Here is a 19,574-nt window from a genome sequence, read left to right as displayed (position 1 = left end):
ATCTGATGGCAGGGAAGAGAACATTCAGCAGATGCACAGGAGCTGTCATGGCTGGATGCTTGTAGTGAGTTATGCTGAACAAAGCAAAGGGGTACATGTGTGCTATAACATGGAGCTATGAGGAGGTGCTTGAGCCGGCAAGAATGCTGGAAGCAGCACAGCTTGACTAGTGTGGCACGGGCTCATGTCTCCCTGTTTCTCCCCAGAGTGGTGGTGGTGAGGTGGTGGTAAGGCATCTTCTTCTGTGAGCATACTCAGAGAGAGAAACAATCTTGCTCTGGAAAGAGCCTGCAGGATGTAATCTGCCCTCCAGCAGCCATTGCTCTGATTGAAATGACTCCTTCTGTGCCCCAAAATTACCTTTCCCTAATATCTGAGCCAGAGCTATATTTTTTAATTTTAATTTTTATTTTAAACTTTTTTTTTTTTTTTATTTTAAACTTTTTTACTTGCAGAATGCCTTTTCTGAGCTCTTTCTCAAAGAGCTCTGCCTCTGGCTCCCACCTGGAAGCACTGGTAGTGGGAAATGCTCTTTCCAGCACACTCTGTGTGGAGCTGCTCAGGGGCTCCTTGTCACAGGACTGGGCTCATGCTTGGCTTTTGGGAAGGAGAGAGCAGCAAGCTGGGCAAGGTGGGAGCCTTGCACACATGAAAGGTGGCTTCAGCCCAGCAGGTTAAACATGCACTTCCCCACACTGCACTTGCCTGTCCTCTTTCCTTCACCTCTTTCTATACATTTTTTTCCTTCTTACATCCTTCAAGGGGAGCTGTTTGAGCTGCAAAAATCTGCTAAAAATCAACCTCTGTGCACTCCTGATTTAAATACAGGCACACTGATTAACTTCTAGCTCCACTTCCCCTTTGGCTCCTCTCAAATTAGCCTCTAATTATCTCAGTTGTAATCACCTGGTGTGATACAGTTAAAGTAATAATGATTCTTTTTGATAGTACAATGTTTTCTCTATGAAAGTTGTAGCTAATAAAGACAGAATGCCAAGCTGCTTATGGGAAACAGATTTTTACAGATCCTAAACAAATGCCCTGCATAGTTCATGTACAGATAATAAAAGAACAAAATAACCCTCCCAAGGAAAATTTATATCTTGATTAAAAAAAATATCTATCTGTATATTTATGTTCCAAAAGACTGTTTTTAAAGGCCCAGTAACTAATGTCAGTGCTTGAGGCCAAATTTGGGGACTTGGGATTCCTGCTCAGGTTTCTGCACCTCTGTGGCACCAGCAGCTGGGCTGTAGCTCTGACCATGAAACTCTTCTGCTGTGCACTGCTGGGTGAGCAGTTTAGCACCTCCCCATGCCTTGTTCCATGCAATATCCAGACAAGGTGTTTTTCCCTGGGGCACTCAGCCTGGGAGGTGTTTTTAAGCATGCCTATCGTGTTGCGTGTTCACAGGAGCATTTTGCTTTCAGGAAGGAAACCAGCATTCCTCAAAGCCAAATGAAGCTGTAGCCACAGGGAAAAGGGGGTGTTGGGGCACAGCTTGTGGAGGGGGACTCGCAGCCCCTTTCTTATGAAACTGTGCTACATCACGTAAAATAAATCACATTGCACTGACTGGGGTATAATGTTGACTTGACACCAAGTGTCTAGGGCATTCTGCTGGGAAAATATAAGTGCATGTGGGGAGACAGCCTGGGTTGCAGTCTGTGCATGAAGGAGGGATTATGTGCTTTACATTGAAGCAGCTGTTTGTTAGGGCACCTAAGCAGAGCACAGAGACTCTAGGTTTCTTTCTCTTCTCTAGGTTTCCTTCTTTTTCCTGGCCTCAATTGTTACAGTGTGTGTTTCTGCCTCCTTTCTGTTTCTCAAAGAGCCTTTAACTCACTTTTTAAAAGTTGTCAATTTTTTGTTTGGTTGTTGGTTTTTGATCTATTCAGCTGTAAATCTGTCTTGGATGCAGGAGCTGTGCTTGCTGCTTTCACTCCAGCTATACTCAGATAACATCAGCAATGTGATTTTAAAAAAAAAGGATTAGGAGGTCAAGCAATCAAATGGTGGCTTGTTTGTAGACTCTCTTCTTCTTCTCTCTTTCTGTGCTTGAAGCACTTAATCCCCTCTAGGCTTTTCATAGCCATATGCAAAGAGGGGCATGTGGAGGTGTGTGTGTGAAGTTTATGTTAATATACGCTGGGTGTTGCATGATCTACAGCGGTGTGTTCTCTTGCTGTAATAATACCAGCATGTTACTGGAAGTCTTTGGACAAATCCGTTATTAGAGTTAACTGTGGCCATGCAGCAGCTTTGGGCTAGGCAATTGCTCTGCATTCATTGTCATATCTTTGACCTCCCTTCCCAATGCAGGGAGCTGTGAAGGCTGGGGTAAAAGGGTTGCCACAGGCAGGAATTTTCTTACAAGCAGAAAATGCTTGTATAAATCTTCTGAAGAGCAAGCAGGAAGGGAAGCTGGTTTTGTTAGTTACTGTCTTGGTGGTATAAATACTGTACAAATTAAAATAAAAAGAGGCCTTGAATGCTGGGGTCTATACTATGTGATTACTGATGTAATTAACATACATCACACACAGACTCATGATTATTAAAACCAGTTGGCACATTTGGACCATATTTAGTGTATCCCCAGGTTTACAGATAACTATAGCACATCTAACCAAAGTATGTTCACTGCTACTTTAATGTTACAAATCAGTGGTTAGAATAGATTTGTTCCTGAGCACCTTTTAAACCAGAAGAATTGATATTTCTGGTATCTTTAACCAAGAGAAACTCTTTCCAGTTTAACATCTAGATGGAAAAATGGACAACCTAATTAGACTAAGATTTTTCAAGAGCAGAGAAAGCATTTCTCACTTTTTTTTTGCATACTCAGATACCAAACTTGTGAGGTTTACGTAAAACATTTAGGAAAGAAACAGCCATTATAAGAAATGTGCTATTAGATCTACACTAACATAGCTAATTAGCTCCTAGGTTCAACCTGAAAAAATGAATAAAGTGCTGCAGTGTGCAGCTTTGTATTACTCAGTCTTTTTCTACTCTTGAGCAAACTTATTCTGCATGCCAAAGGCAAGAGCATTAATTGAGTACAGAACCTGTTTATAAATCCAGTGCAGCTCATGGCTTGACAGGTGCCACCACTGTTCATTCTCACCTTGCCACTGTTCATAATTAACCTTCTGCAGCTTGAAATTTTCCATGAAATGAACAATGGGCCCTGGTTTGGGTGGGGGTGCTCTGGCCTAAATTGAAGTGGCCAAGCTTCTACTCCATCTCAAAGTTCTTACCTGGCCATGTGGGCAAAGAGGGAATGAGACAAAAGAGTCATAGGATCGGTCTTCTAGGTAAGTAGCATTGTGGGCAAGAGGAGGATGCAAGACTTGTGAGTTTTCATAGATTATTCCTTATGGCAATTTTGGTACAAGCTTTGTTGCTCCCTAACAGAGGCGTACAGTGTACCATCAAAGAGGAGACTGGCTGCTGGGTACAGTTTACCTGCATAGGTGTGCACTAGCACATGCAGAATGAAGATGGGCTTCACATATGAATCTGTTCTCCTTCTCCTTCCAAATGTGGGACCAATCAAGTGCCTGATGGAGTCAGTGGGGCCCTCCCTATTGACCTCAGTGAACAAAGCTTGGTGTTGACCTAGGGAGGAAGAGGTCCTTCCCCAGTACCTCCCTCATGCCATGTGCTTACAGTGCTCCCCTTCTACTTGCTGGGTTTCTCTGTTACCTGATTTAGCTCACTAAATTGGCCCAAAAAAATAGGAAAATAAGAAGTAGAAACCTTGTGTTGGTTTCTGTCATCTGATGCGTGTCAGTGGAGGGAAGAAGCAGTGGGGCAGCCTGGGATGGGGCAAGGCTGGTGCTGGGGCAAAAGCAGCTAAATGGGGGGGAAGGAGAGCAGCAGCCCTGCCTTGGTCAGCGAGCTGCCAGACTGTCGGGGCTACATGTGAAACCACAGCTGAATTCTTCATGTCAATGTCTTTATTTTGGTTATTGTTTGAAGGAGTCTCCTTATATTCAGTTTCCAATCAAAACATCATGTACTCCCTAAAATCTGAGCTTGGATATAAACTTGTTGCACTACAGGGACTCAAGTCTACCAGTCATATAACATAGATGAATGCCTTTGAAAAACAAATCCTTGCTCAAAGTTACACTCCATTTGTTTTTTAAATTTTCATTTTCCATTTAAGTGGCTGTTTCATTGCTATGAGAAGCATTAAGAGCTGTTCATGCTTTTTTTCTTGTGGCTCTTTTAAAACTGAACTTCCCTTGTTATTGATGCCCTGCCAGTGGATATTCTCACTTATCTGATGGGTATTAATAACTTGAATCCAAGATTACCTGTGAAGGGGCTTGGTTTCTTCTTGCAGAAATTTATTCTTTGTTATTTTAACTAGTTGAATGTTTTAATTGTAAAGCACTGTTTCTTTCTCACTATATTGTAATTGCATATTAAGTTAAGGCAGAGAATTTTTCTTCTGTTATGTCTTTTTGTCAGCCTGCGGTTAATTCAGTATTGACTTGTAAAAATAACATCAATGAAATTATAGATGTAGCTACACTGAAAGAAAGTAAAACAAAGGTGCAAAATGTAGGCAGGTAAAAAAGCCCATTTCAGCATGAGGAGAAATGAGTGCAATTACCTATTCTAAGAAGATGATAGGCTATGCATGCTAACAAGCCACTTATTTCTACACAGGTGCTGTCTTTGGTCAAAAAGACTGAAGAGGTTACTTTTCTGCTCCAACTTCCTCCTGTGAACATTTAACCAAGGTAAGAAAGTCACAGACTCTGGGATACACTTCTGTTTGAGTAGATCTTTCTTCTACTAATGAATCATCATCTCACATAATAGTGAACCCTCAGAATCATCAGATGAGAGTTTTGAAGCTTGATAAGAATATTTTTCATTCCAGCATGGGCTTCTTTCAGAACAAAACAATACTTGTGGGAAAAGCTGGGCTTTTCCAACACTTTACCTCCTGGAAATGTCAGTGATAGTTTGCTCTGAAATGGTTATTGGAACTTATTCAAAGCATGTTATCAAAATGTTTTGTCTAAAGAAAGCAAACCATAACCACTTTAGATAAAAGATCATTTCAAAGCATGACTTGACAAACACACAAACCTCAAACTTCAGAAAACAGGAAAGAAATTAACATTCCAAATTTTCCCCAACAAAGCCTTTTTTAAAAAGCTAATCATCACCACCTGTCAGCTCATTAATCTCCTTAACCAGACAGGCAAAGCATTATCTCTGGAAAGAGTTTCACCTCAGCTGTTTCTCTGGATTCGTTCATTGCCCCTCGATACCATCAGGTTTTGAGGGCAGCTCTGCCCACATCTGCTCTTCTTGGGTATTCAAATCTCCCAACAAGGTCTCCCATGTTGCTTGGTCTCTGTGTCTGCAACTTCCGGGTATGGATGTGTCAAGTTCCTCATCATCTTTGTGCCTCTTTCGGCAAGCCAGAGATGAATCATTCAGAGTACTTTTATTCATTGCTAAGTGCATTCCTTCCACAAGATTTTACCAGGTTCCCATGACAAATGACTCTGTAAGCACAAGTTTTTTGCTTTTTCCCTTATTTACATTTTCCCTCTACCAAGACCAGCAGGAATTCACTGGTAGTATAGCTGAGTGCTTCTTACGAGCTGTTTAAAAATTAAAAATTAAAACCACCACACATTTCTTAGTATTCAGTCCCACCCCCCATGAGTCAAAACCTATTGGCTGCACAGCCAGCTGCAAGAAAACATTGCTGCATCTTTTCAGAGGCATGAGGGCCAACGTAGTTTTAAGGAGTACAGAGTGTTAATGCATTCTGGAGAGCCCTGCAGAAAGTAAGCAAGCATTCATATGTCAGGATAGGACAATGGGTTTTTTTGTAAAGAAAATGTTAATGTATGCTTAAGATCTTCCAAGGTATCGCACAGGTCACTATTACATCATTGATGATTTGCATTTTCTGCTCTGTATCATTTTATATTCCTGGCTTAAGAAAGCAAGCTAAAGCTAAATGCTGGGTGTGCTCAGACGGTGTACATTCAGTTTCTAATAGCTTAATGACCACTTTCTTCTATCTCGTTTATCATTGTTATTGTGTGTCTGTTAACAAAAAACTGTTCAGCAGAATCACAGAAGAGACTGCCTGAAGTTTTACTACCGTATTTGTGAGAAGGAAAAGGATGGGACAAAGAGGAATAATGTTAAGAAGTGAGAATAAACACAGGCTTTGAAACTTAATTCTTGGCTGTCATCATCCTAATTAGCAATGGGTCCATTTGATGTCTCAGTTCAGGGAGTGTGAATAGCGCTGCTTTGTGTCTGTCATGGTGATCAATGTCTTTTTTGGTAAAAACCCAGTAACACGTACAGAGTCGTACACTAAATCTGTAGAGTGTGCAGTCCCAGAGCTATTATGTGACATTGACCCACTTACATCAGTGGTGATGTCCTCTGTTGGGTTGCTGAAAAAGCAGACTGATAGGGGTTAACAGACGTTAGGGGCGTCTGCTGAACCAGAATATTCAAGTAACTGGATAGAAACAATAGTCCTATGAATATACATTAAATTAGTAATAGTTGTTTAACTTCTATTTCCTACCCATTTTGGATTGTTCTCATCATGGAAACCAGCTTCTCTGCACATTCCACAAAGCAGCAGGAATCGAGGTACAATAAAATCTCAGCTAAGTGCAGCATATTCATCATGTAATATCTCTGATCCTCTTCTGGAACTGGTAAGAGAAATGGGGCATATCTCATTGAATCAAAAATGTGGTTATGCTCATATGACATGCACAATGAAAGGCAGATTTTAAAGCAAATCAGTAAATTCAGATTAATTTTAGTGGGCTTTTGACCAGCGCAAAGTTGAAAATTGTGGCTTTGAGGAATCCAATGTCTACATTTTTATTTCACTTTTAAACAATTCCAAGAATCCCAGTGTTCGTTTCTTATATTACAGCACCCTTTCTCAGGAGTGTTTTCTCATGCCATGCAAGCTACAAGGTGACTGAAGTTTCAGAAGTGGATGAAAGGGGGCATCATCCACCTTTTTTCCTAAAGGAGGCTTTTCTTCAGCTGACCTTGTCTTGAAGAAATATTCACCTCAGGATTGTTTGTGATTGTAGAGCAGAGCAATCATAATTTATGTGACAGCTGATATTAAAATGCTGTGCAATATCTTAATTTTTTAATTATTCATTAAATACATTAGTATATGATTAAATACATAATTGAAAACTTGCAAGGTCTAGTAGATAATTCTCTGTCAGACAATACAGGATACTTTACACCAACTTGATGAGAATGTTTTGGTGTAGGTTTCATTTGAGAAACATAGCACTCAAACAACTGGCAAGTGATGCTGGATATTGGTTGCAGTAAGAAAAAGTTGCAGAATTATCATTTAGAAGGCATCACCAACACATTCTTCTCTTCTGGCATGACCTATAATTTACAGTAATTTATGGTTCTTGTGAGACGTTCACACACTGACACTGAATATAATTCCATGCAGTGTTAATGAAAGTCAGTGCTTATGAAGTTACATGGTTATGAAATTATGGAAATACTGAATTATTATTATGGAGTTATGGAATTAATAGCACTTAAGAATAGCATTGAACAAGAAAATAGCTGTAACACTCAGCTCTTACACATTTCAATGTATAGTTGGCATCCATACCCTCTGTTTTCAGAAATTAGTGAGGAATTGGGTAGTCAAGATTCCACCATCTCTCTGTAGGAAAAGTCAAATACAGATTTTGATTTGACTGAGTCCTAGTGCAGTAACCACTGCAGAGTACTGTTTCTCATTGGATTTAAGGAAGGCTTGTGAGTTGCGTTTTTTTCATCACTCAAGGATAATTTCTGAACTTTCTCTGCATGGTTGAAGAAGATGTACATAAAAGGGTGCAAGTTCGGACTGGTAGCGAAGATCTTTACTGGTTTCTTTGCATATAAAGGATGCATGCATAGATTTCTATGTTACTGCAGTGTGCCAGTAACTCTTCCTCAGAAAAGACACAGTTTGGCTTCCTGCACAATCTTTCTTAGGCTTTGGCATGTGTGGTTTCACAGAACTGTGCCTAAGTGACAGACTGGGGGACAGCATTTTGGTCTGCATTTGGCAATGGACTTGCTGGAGCCTAGAGATGATGGTGCTGCTGGAGCAGCACTCTTCTGAGAACAGAGTTATGTTTGGTGTGCTTTGTTGTTTTCATCCCATTCTGTGCAGTACAAGCATGCTAATTGTAAGGTATGTATCTCTGGTTGAAGGTGAAGATAAGCCTTGCTGGTTGTCCTTTTTATTTCCTTGTTTGGAAGTAGGGGTGCTGTGTACAGCCGTCAATGGTTCCACTGATATATGCTCCAGTGTATAGTATGTACTCTGAAAGGTTCACTAGAGCTGAAATAAGCTCCTGAAGTTAGCTGCTGTGAGCTTGAGGATCCTGCCCTATCTGCTGCTGCTCAGCAGAGCTGAGTTGGCAGACTGGATGCACATTTTTTTAAGACCAGTAACATTTGGCCTATCTTTGCAAATTATTGTGAAGAAACCCACACTTTAACACTGCAAGATACTTGCTTCTTATTTTCACTTTGATCTTTGGTGAATCCAGTCACTGCAGCTTAGTCTCACTGTCACTTTTCATAGGGTTGGGGCAAAGTGTGATTTTTCTGTACAGGCAAAGGAGTTCATGTGGTTTACTTTTGCTTATTATTTCACCAGTTCTACTTAATAAGTTAATCATGATTGAAAATTCAGCAATGAGACACATAGAAAATCTTGTTCTCTGTTAAATAGTTCAGCAAATACATTACTTGCCATCTCACTCAATGTTATACAGTCCTCTTTTATCAGCAAGTCTTTTCTGTACCAATGTTGTAGATTAGGAAACCTGTTTCACATGTGCTACAACAGTGTTTCAGTTTCAGAAGGAAGAAAAGTTCAGAAAGCCTTTCACATTTTATGCCTAAGAAAGGAAGTCACCATGTTGTGCTGACTAACTCCAACCTATAAAGTTTTTGTTTGTAAAGGTTTATGTGATAAACTGTTTTCCTGTGAATTCAGTAAATGACTGTATAACTTCCAGACAGCTCTCTCAACTCTCATCATGCATGTTTATAACTTACTTTTCTTGTATGCTGAATTTTTATGTTAAACTCCCCTGAAAAGTCTTGGCCTCAGACCAGTAAGGCAAGGTGGAAAGCAAGAGGGTCTTCAGAGCCTTACTGGGACTTAGCTGTGTTCTCCTTATGAGCCAGAGGAAGATCTCTCAGTGTATAAAGGACAAAACAGTGTATAGTCTTAATTTCTGTTGCTGCTTCTTCATTGCAACACAAACTCATTCCTGGACATTAACATTCTTCCCTCACTCTGCTCAGTGCTGTGGCTAATAACTATTTATGGAACAACCCAGGCTGAATCTTCTGCTTGACTGCTGGTGGCCTTAAAATGAAAGATATATTAGCAAGCTGATGATATGATTGTCTGCGCGCTGGTAAGTATGGTTAGCCATGTACTTTTATAGCTTGGTCAGGAACAGTTTAAAAACTATTTTGGCAGATCTCTGGGTGCCATTATGGACTTACTTAACTCCTTTTCCTGTTTCAGACCATTTAGTTTGAAATCCCCCATGTGACGTTTGTTAAGCAGGATATTTGTATCTATAGTATCAGGGGCAAATGAAAATTAGAATAATGAGAGTAGGATAAAAAGTTCTATAATTTTCTGTTCATACATTTTAATTTTTATTGTGGTAATGAAATGCTTAATAGAGTACTCTTCAGCTGGTGGAATGTATCTTGAGAAGGTACAATTAGCTCATATTTTAGAAAACTAATTATAATAAAAGGATACATAGTTTTATGACTTGGTAGCAAATTGGCAATATCACCTGCATCCTTAGTGAAGCTAAAATAATGTAACTAATGAGATAATGTGGGATAACATATGGGAGTAAATAATAAGGTGTTGGCCAGGTGAAGAAATGCTTTAATTTAAATAGAAAATATAGTTATAGGTCTAATAGCACTACAGTTCTGACGCAGGCTCATGAAAGCACGGAAAATGAGAGTTAAAGTTGTCTCCCTATGCTTAATATGCTCTGACACTTTTCCAGCACATACTTTATTGTGTGAGCTCTCCCAGTGATTTTGGAACATTAGAAGCATTTTGGACCTCCATAGGGGTTTGACAGTGAATTTTTTCCCCATAGACTGTCTAGCAAGGACAAAAGTCCAGAGAACTGGGAGGGAGAAAAATCTTCAGTTCCATTTTTGGGCTGTTAAACGCAAATAACCTTTCCCTGCAGCCTGCCCCCTCATATTAGGGCATAGCTAAAATATTTTGTTTAAAAATTTGGACTGTGGTTAGAGTTTGAGCAGAAGATCTTCTTTTCATGTCCCCAGAAAATACTTTAGTTGCAGAGAAAGTTTCATCCACCCCTTCTGCATAGGCAGTTAGACAAACCTGTGGTCAAAGCTCTGTTCTTGCTGACCCGCATTAAAAACTTTCCCCTGACACTGGTAAAATGGGAAGATGAACGCAAGCCTTCTCTACTGTACTGAACTCTATTTCTCTACTGTACTGTACTGGCTGGTACCCTGGTGCTGAGCTATTCTGTCATGATACCATGAAAAATGTGGTTTCCTTCTCCTGTAGGACAAAAGCAACATTCACAGCTTTAACAGCTGACATAAAATGGCTGGTTGGAGCTTTTTGCAGTAATGGGATTGGAAGATGAAGATTTCAGTCTCAGCACTTACACGCTTCTCCTTGCTGTGGTATCTAAGCCTCTTGTATCCCAATGAACTAGTTTTATAGTTGCCTGTTTTACAAATGGGAATGTGAAAGCAAAAAAATGTGATGCAGAGATGGAAGTTGATTCCTCTTTGTGAAAGTACCTCATCCAGTGCAGTGCTCCCAGGATTTCTCTTCTTGTGGCTACAGACTTTCTGCATACAGCCAAAAGGGTTACTAATTCATCCAGCATTTCCTTTAGGTTGCCATTTTGTTGCTGCATGCTTTATGCGCCCAGTTTTTCCATTGATATGAATACAAATAAAAATAAAACCCCAATTCCTTCAGCTGAATCAAGAGTAATTGCTATAAACCAATCTCTCTGGCATCACTGGCTGTTCTGTGCAGATCGGAGTCCATATCTCTAGTTTAGCTTTTAACTGCACTCTGAAAACAAATTCTTTAATTTTCAATTTTCTTTTTCTTTTTAGGTTGAAACAAAATACCTTTATACTTACCACCAATAGCTCCCAAGACTTGGGGAAAATTAGCAAGGTTATAAAACCTACAGTGTGTGTGGTTTGCTGTTGCAGCTGCACTTTAAAGGAAAAGTAATATACTCAGTTGTCCTCCTTAGAAAAGCATCTATAAATTAGCACTCTTTGAAAAGTTCCTGATGCCTAGCACAATTTTTATATATTACAGCCAAAATGTGGTCTTTCATATTTAACACTTCAATCAATTTAAGCTGTCTTCCCAAGATCCGATGGGTCTCTGCTCCAGTCCTTTCCTTCGTAACATTTTCTGACCTCATCCCTTTCTTCTAAGTGGCTGAGAAATGGGTGCCTTAGAAGTGCGGAGTCCCCATAGTGACTCGGTACTTTTGCAAATGTCTCTAAGGCCAGCTGGCCATATGACAAAAGTGAGCCTGACCATCTCTGGATGTACTGCATCCTGCCTGGCTCCCTCATGGCCTGTGAGGCTGAAGACCATCGTGCCTTTGGCAGCGATGGGGTCATATCCTTCAAAGTGCCTTGGGATGGTTCATGCTTTCGTTGTGAGAGACTGCTAACATTTCTGTTTCTATCCACTTAAAGTGCTGGAACAGCTATTTATCCACCACCCTTCAGCTCAGTGAGGTTAAGGGCACACTTCAAAAATGTAGCACATGATGCTTTCTTGCAGTACTTAACACAGATTTGTGTTAAGTCTGTTGCCAAGAGTCTTTCTTAAACACTCTTCCTCCATAATATCTGAGTCAAAATAATATTAATTCTATTAAATATTCAAGTTTCTTGTTTTTTTTTTTGTATCGACACTAAGATGAAGCAGTTACAGTCCCCAGAGATGCATATGAGTGAGCTGACTGGAGCAGAGATATGAGTTGTATTTTGTCCTTCCATGCCCTATCCTCTGCTTTTGTTAATCTGCATGTGCAAATTAAAGTGAAATTAAAGTCCTAATTTATCACCATGTTGTGGTGACAGCAGGCAGGATCAGAACACTTTACAAACACGTAGCACCACATTAACATCAGAAACAGATTCTTCCCCAGAGAGGAGAGAAGATTTTAAAGAATGTGGAAAGATACCACAGGGCTGTAATCCCTCTCACTGCACAGAAAACAACTGATTGTTGTTGGAACACTTGGAAGGGGAGGTGGGTCCAATAATCTGCAGAACATATGTAGGATATGGCTTTTCCATTGTCAAGAGTGGAGATCAGAAAATTGAAACAAACAACATGGGGGGGGGGGGGTGTGTGTGTAGAGGAGTTAAAAAAAGAAAAACAAAAAAATGGAAAAAGATACTGTATGGTAATAATTCAATGTGACTGCCTGGAGAAATGGGCTGCTCTGAGGAGCATCCTTCTGGATGCAGATGATTTCTGCTACAGAATTCTGCAGGCTCTGCTGTTTTCCTGTGCTGTCTTTACTTAACCATTGCCTGTTATTTCAGGGGAGTGAGCCACCTCCTTGTCCCTTCACAGGATCCCAGAATCAGTGAGGGCCATCTGTACAGACACCCTGTGGTCCTGATTTAGTAAAGCACTTACTTAAACACATACCTACGGGATATGCTGAATTTGATGCTGCACTCTTCACTGGCTCTCTCCACATCTGGCTCCCTGACTGTTTGCCCCTGCGAGTGCTTTAGGATTCTCCTGTGCTGACAGTTCGGCCCCATCTCTTTATGGCTTTGGAGGTGAGGCAGCACACTAGCATTGCTTCAGCAGGTAGAAACTTTCCTCTGTTATTTTGTGGTGGGAGATGAGATCTCTGTCCCCATGCTCACCCCAGCAGGCTGGAGCATACTGTGGCGTGTGGGGCCACACCACATTGTCCTCTCCTGCCGGCAGTCCACACAACATGGTCCTCAGCTCCACTGGCATGCTGCTCTCTGTCTGCTGGTGGTCTCCAGGACCTGCACTGGTTTCCAGGAGGTTGCAACCCATCCCGATGGCTCCACTCCAGCACTGTCTCTCCCTGCCCAGAGTAGCCTCATGCCACAGAGGGTCCTCCACAGGGCTGTGCCTTCTTTTAGTGGCAGTGACAAAAGGGGCGGGAAAATGCTTTATTTCAGTGGTTGTGGTTTAGAGACTTTTTTGCCTTAATGTTATTGCATTTGGGTAGATTGTCTTTTGCTTGAGAAGAGCAAGAATGAGATTTCAAAACCTTTGCAAACATGGCAATTTTAAAGGTTGCTGTCTGGATGAAGGCCTTAGACACCCCTTTTAAACTCCTAAATTCCCTGTCTTTAGGAGCACAAAAGTGATTTAAGACCCTCTATCTGAGGGCTTTGGCAGGGGTAAGTTCCAGAGCTCCTAATTCACTTCTCTTTTAAATGAAGGTTTACTCCCTCAGGATCCTTTCAATATGTTACCCTCACTTCTGTATTCAGCTTCAGATGACAACATCTTCAGAAATGTTTGGATTCCCACAGAGGCTGGGTAAGAGGAATTTATTTATTCAGTTCTGCTTTGCTTTGTCAAAGAGACCCCAACTGGGAGAAGCCGGAGGGCCCCATTCTTTATGCTTTGCTTAGCCCAAGAGGTGCTCCCGCGAGCAGTAGCAATGCTCTGCAGGGAAATGCAAACTTGCCAAGCTTTACTTACCTCAACCCAGCATGAGATTCAGCACATTGACAGATGCACGGGTCCAACACACTTTCGACACCAGCCAGGGGAGATGTACTGCCTAGCAGAAGAAGGACACGTACCCCCTGTATTGCATGTGATTTATGTGTCAGGTCAGCGCCTCAGAAGGCTGCTTTGCTGAGATGGGTACTGGGGTGCCAGCCCATGGAAGCCCTGTCCTTTACATAGCCACAGCTCCTTTGTGCATGGGAGCAGAGCAAGATCAGAGCCTGTGGCCATGCTAAAGCCTCTTTGGAGACTGTACTGGCAAGTCAAGGGGGAGTTACAGGGGTCCGCGCAAGCTTGTGAATCAATGGCTGGACTGTGGGTTCACCGTGCCACTGCATTCTCAGTGGGATTCCCAGGTTTCCCCTAGGACAGCTGAATTCCTGTGGTTGGAGAAGCTGAGCTCACAGGCTGACACTGTGGCCCACTCCGGTATCCCTTTACAACTGATATTTTAGGTGCCCATAAAGAAGCAGATAAGTCTTGAATTAACAGGGGTTTTATGTTTGGACCTTTTTCTCTAATGTTGAGGAACTTGGTACGGGGTGGACTCAGGACTTTGGCAACTCTGTTAAGATCATGTCTCAATTTTGGATTTTTGATCAAGTAGTTCTGGGGCAGGGCAGACATACAGGGTTAGGTGCTGCAGCTGGGCACTGTTTCCTTGCACAGTGCTGTCATTTGGAAAAAGGAGAGCAGACAGAAAACTATGTCTGAAACCGCCCTGAAAACGAACATTTCTAAAATTCACCTGCAAGCAGCAAACCCTGTCAAGGGCTTCATTTGAGGAATAAATATTTTTCCCTTAAGAGGCTTTAAAAGCAAGTACTCTCTTGAAAGAAAAGAAATCCTAGTTATTCAGCTGGGCAGAGTGCAATGTACTCAGCAAAAATAAGAAAGAAACGAATGAAAGTGTTAGCAGAGCCTTGATTATTGGTGACAGAGGGGCATTAGCCAAGTTATAATGGATTGTCAAACTAGGTTCGTGTTTGTATAACCTCCCAAGTTCCTTGCGCTAAGTAAACATCTAACCATCTGGGATTGGAGAGAGGGGGATAACTTTTTGTTTTAAAAAAAAAAGTAAAAATCAGTTAAATTTATGTTTCTGTAACGGAAGAAGAGTTTAAAAGAAAAACATACCTTTCAGAGTGAAGCATTTGTTTTTGTTCTTTACAAGTGCTTGTTTGAGTTCATGTTTGTTAAACGGATTGTAGTTATTAAATCACGGAGGTTTCCCCTGCTAGCATAAAAATAAGTGTGACTAGAAAATGCGTAGCAGGAAAATAAAACCACCTTTCACCCATTTGGACTTCACTTGACTTGGTGAGATATTTGTAAACCCTGATTGACTTAAAAGCACTTTTTTTTTTGAGAGAAGTACAATTAAGACAAATTTTCTAGGAATACCCATAGATGCTGCAGCAGTAATACCACGGCTTACTGTGTCCACCAAAGGACACAGCCATTCCCAACTGGTGGTGCTTACTGATGAGGGAAATGCAAAACACTTGAGTTTGAAAGCAAGAACAGCTTGGAAAACAAAGATGGATTTTCTATAGAAAATGTAATTTAGTTCTCCATCCTCCTCCTTGTATATATAAATTCAGTCATTTCTTATGTTTAACACCCCTTGGCTTTGATAGGCACAGCATGTACATCATTAAGATGATGGTAACCTCTTGTCAATGTACTTGTGTGTGAAAATAATTGTGCTGGTTTGTGCCACACTGGGACCTGTGGTGGTCAAAACCCCAGGGGAGTGAACGGATGTACATTAGCCAGCTTGAGGTGTCTTTGGGTCAGGTCCTAATTATGTCTGGTACTAATGAAAAAAGGAATGATACACCTGAGAGGAACTTTTGTGGCTTTGTCCTCCACTGCCCCACAAGGGAACATGAAACAGCACAATTATCTTCACATGCAAGGACGCTGCCAAGAATACAGAGGTAAGAGAAGGAGGCAGGCACAAACACGAGGATGGAGATTTGGCTTTAGCCCTTCAGTTTCATCAAAGCCTTTTGAGGGTCAGGGGTGACCGTGAATGACTGCAGCATGGCTGGCAGAAATGTTCTACTGAAGATGATTATGCTGATGTCTGCAGATAATATCTTCTTGCGACTGTTGGTTTCATCCAGCTAGCCACCAAGAGATTTTCTTGGGTGTCCCTATGCTACTGGATCCATGTAATTCTGAATGGAAAATCCTGCTGGTGGCAGTCCAAACATTTTGGTTTGCTATTGTGTATGTGGGCAGATTTACTAACTTGCAAAATTCAGTACATCATAATCAGTTTCTGGGTCATTAAAGAGACTTGGCAAACTTTTGCTCTACTTGGTAATGTGTTTTCACTGAATCAAGTCAAACTGGAGAACAAGCCTTGACTTCGAGTGTTCTGATTTATTTCCTCTGGTTTTGGAAGTTATCATCTTTGTTTTTGTTACACAGAGATAAAAGAAGATCCTGGTGGAACACTGCTCTCATGAAACAAAAGAAGAAACAAAATACGAAAAAGGAACATTGAAAGTAATGTCAGTAATTTAATTCGCATTCTAATTAAACTGCTTCATAAGAAATATATCCTACCTAATTCTTATCCACTAGTGAAAATTCAGCAAGGGTTAACTTTCTCTTGTGCACAAGGATCTAATTAATTTAAATCCCCATTGAGTTTTGTAGCACACAAATGAAGTGTTATATGGTCTTGCTGGAGCTGTTGACATAGGGTGAATTTTTCCCATCTTAATGTTGACTTATAAGACACATGCAAAGCCTGTCCACCTCACTGTGGCTGTGGCTGTGTGACAGAAGGCAGCCTCAGTAAGGACCCTGATGTGGATGGAGCAGCTCTGGTCTCCCTGTAGTGGTCCTCCTAAAAGTTTGTGTCTGTAGGGGCTAATCCCATCCATTGGGGAGGATGGTGCATTTTGCTGAGTAGGTGTGCTGTCCTAAGGCACTCTGTGCTTTCTAAACTCCATGAGAAGTTTACAGCTCTTGCAGACCTGGGGACACTAAGAAAATTCTTGTGAAATTTAAACAAAAGTGAGCATCCTCACAGGCTCCAGGTGGGGTCTTTGGTGAGTAGCCACCAGGATGTTAAACAGTGGAGTATTTTGAAATGATGATGCTCAAAACTGGTCTTGTAGTTCTGGTATATGGATTGTAGATATCCAGAGGTAATATTGAGCCCAGGCCTGGTTTTTAACACACAGTTGCTGTAACTGAAGGTGCAAAGTTCATGTTTACATGGGGCATATTGACTCTTACCCCTATATATGACATAATAATAGAAATGTAAGCAAGTATGTAAAGATGTGTGTGCAGGTAGGCTTCCTGTTAGGAAAGTAGGTACTATTCATAAACTTAATCGCATTGACTGAGAAGAGGAGGGACACTTATATTTTATATGCAAATGCTGGGCTTGTTTTCATTTACCACGGCTTCTTTGTACTCTTCTGGTGAAGTAAAGCAGTACTGTATGGGTGGAAATATGAACTGCACATCAGCAAAGGCTTTTTTTGTAATGTCAAATTAGCATACAAGAGACTCAGTGTGGATAAGGGTCAGACATACTGTTTGCTTTCCCTCAGCTTTTTTCTTGTCAGTGCTAAATCAGCTTGTTCTGAAACTTCACCAGCATAAGGACTGGAATTATAACTTGGTTTGGGGTGTTCTTTTTTTTTTGGAGGGAAGTGTTAGTGTTTCCAAAACAGAGGAATTTTGAGAGGATGGTGGAGCAACACACGTGCTTGTCTCTATGACATTTTTTATTAATCTGCAACCAGATATTTACAGTGGCTGTGTTTATCTATTGGTTGGGAAATTTCTGCCTACAGGCATGGCAAGTCTTCAAAGACGATGTTAAAAAAAAGTTAACAAGTATCCTGGTTTGTGAAATCACTAGAAATACTTTTTTTTGGTCAATTTTTCAGTTCCTAAAAGCCTACTTAAGAATATAATTGCTATTAGTTAAATAATTAAGATTGAAAGGATAATTTTTCATGAGAGTTTTAGAGTGGGTCCCATGTTTATTACATAGCCATTTGAATACTCAATAAACTGAAATCAGTCTGAAAACCTATCCAGAGGTTTATTGGGGATTTAATTCTCAGTGGCAACACTATGTGCAGGAAGACAAAATTAAATGGCGTAAAACTTACATGTGATTTTGACCAGGCAGTCCTGTGTTTACAGCTAAACATGCATCATAACTTTACTGTCATATGTTTTGTCTTCAGTATTAACTTGGAAGAATATGAATCATGCAGAAGTCAAAGACCAAGGTCATTTTCCTGACACAGAATATTTTACTGTAGGACTCATGGACTGCTTATCCTCAGCAGTATGACAATGTTCTCATTGCCCTTAGGCTGTTGTGTTGTGAAAGGTTGCAGTGCAACATATGCCTCCTGCTTCCTGATTTCCTCGTGGGGCAATCCAAAATAGCTTTTCCAAAAAGTCCCTGAAAATTTAAAATGCTCCATTTTTATTGTCACAGTACTTGGGAGTAACTGGTCATCTGTCTCCCTGGTAAATCACTATCCCTCCTCCATTATTGATAAATTATCAATGTTTAGCATAAAAATACTTTGTTCAGTATTAGGCTGTGGAAAAGAAAAGGAGTGATGTTCTGGAGACAGCAAAAATAAGAAACAGAAAATACTTTGACTTCTGACATTATTCATATTACACGGCAATATTCACATATTTCAACTGTTTGCTGTACAGTGAAAATGAAGTCTCTGTTAAGTGGGCAAATGTTCTTAAGTTATGTAAAGTCAAAACCTGTTAGAAACAAAACTGGTAGCAAGCAGCTCGACAGTGAATTATACTGTTGATGGATGAGGAGGACGCATGTAGTTTTCTGTCTCCAAAAGCTTAGCAATGCAAAGAGATATCCATATGACTGCTTTCTCTGCAAGGTATCAGTATTTCAGAAAAATATGCTATTTTAGCCAATAAAGACTTGCCTAACCATAGGGTTATCATAGAATTATTCCTATTTTCATTTCAAGTTGTACCTTCTTCTGAAACAGATTTATATGTAGATGCATCTTATTTTCCCCTCTACTCTGCCCTGGTGAGACCCCATCTGGAATATTGTGTCCAGTTCTGGGCCCCTCAGTTCAAGAAGGACAGGGAGCTGCTGGAGAGAGTCCAGCGCAGGGCAACAAAGATGATTAAGGGAGTGGAGCATCTCCCTTATGAGGAAAGACTGAGGGAGCTGGGTCTCTATAGTTTGGAGAAGAGGAGACTGAGGGGTGACCTTATTAGTGTCTATAAATATATAAAGGGGGAGTGTCACGAGGATGGAGCCAGGCTCTACTCAGTGGCAAACAATGATAGGAGAAGGGGTAATGGGTACAAACTGGAACACAAGAGGTTCCACTTAAACTTGAGAAGAAACTTCTTCTCGGTGAGGGTGACGGAACACTGGAACAGGCTGCCCAGGGAGGTTGTGGAGTCTCCTTCCCTGGAGACATTCAAAACCCACCTGGACACATTCCTGTGTAACATTATCTAGGTGTTCCTGCTCCGGCAGGGGGATTGGACTAGATGATCTTTCGAGGTCCCTTCCAATCTCTAGCATACTGTGATACTGTGATACTGTGATTAGAGGTACTTATATCCAGATCCATCACTTCTTTGGTGCTCTGCATCTCTACACCTGACTTGTAAGCTCCTGGCACTGGGAACAGAA

At 40.9% G+C, this 19,574-nt stretch overlaps 1 long non-coding RNA gene across 1 annotated transcript in view; it reads left to right on the top strand.

Moving 5' to 3' along the window:
- The window catches only part of LOC134173474 (uncharacterized), a 62,002-nt gene extending 55,788 nt beyond the window's left edge, over nucleotides 1-6,214 (top strand). Inside the window, exons 2-4 of the long non-coding RNA XR_009968272.1 lie at nucleotides 4,687-4,760; nucleotides 5,307-5,405; nucleotides 6,119-6,214. This is a non-coding gene — a long non-coding RNA (uncharacterized LOC134173474). The remainder of the gene's footprint in view (nucleotides 1-4,686; nucleotides 4,761-5,306; nucleotides 5,406-6,118) is intronic.
- Nucleotides 6,215-19,574: the final 13,360 nt, after the last annotated feature.

The sequence above is a fragment of the Pezoporus occidentalis genome, unplaced genomic scaffold, assembly GCF_034315485.1.
Source record: "Pezoporus occidentalis ecotype Australia unplaced genomic scaffold, CSIRO_AGI_Poc_V1 ctg53, whole genome shotgun sequence".
In the NCBI taxonomy this organism is placed as follows: Eukaryota; Metazoa; Chordata; class Aves; order Psittaciformes; family Psittacidae; genus Pezoporus; species Pezoporus occidentalis.
This window is presented reverse-complemented; position numbering and strand designations above follow the sequence as displayed.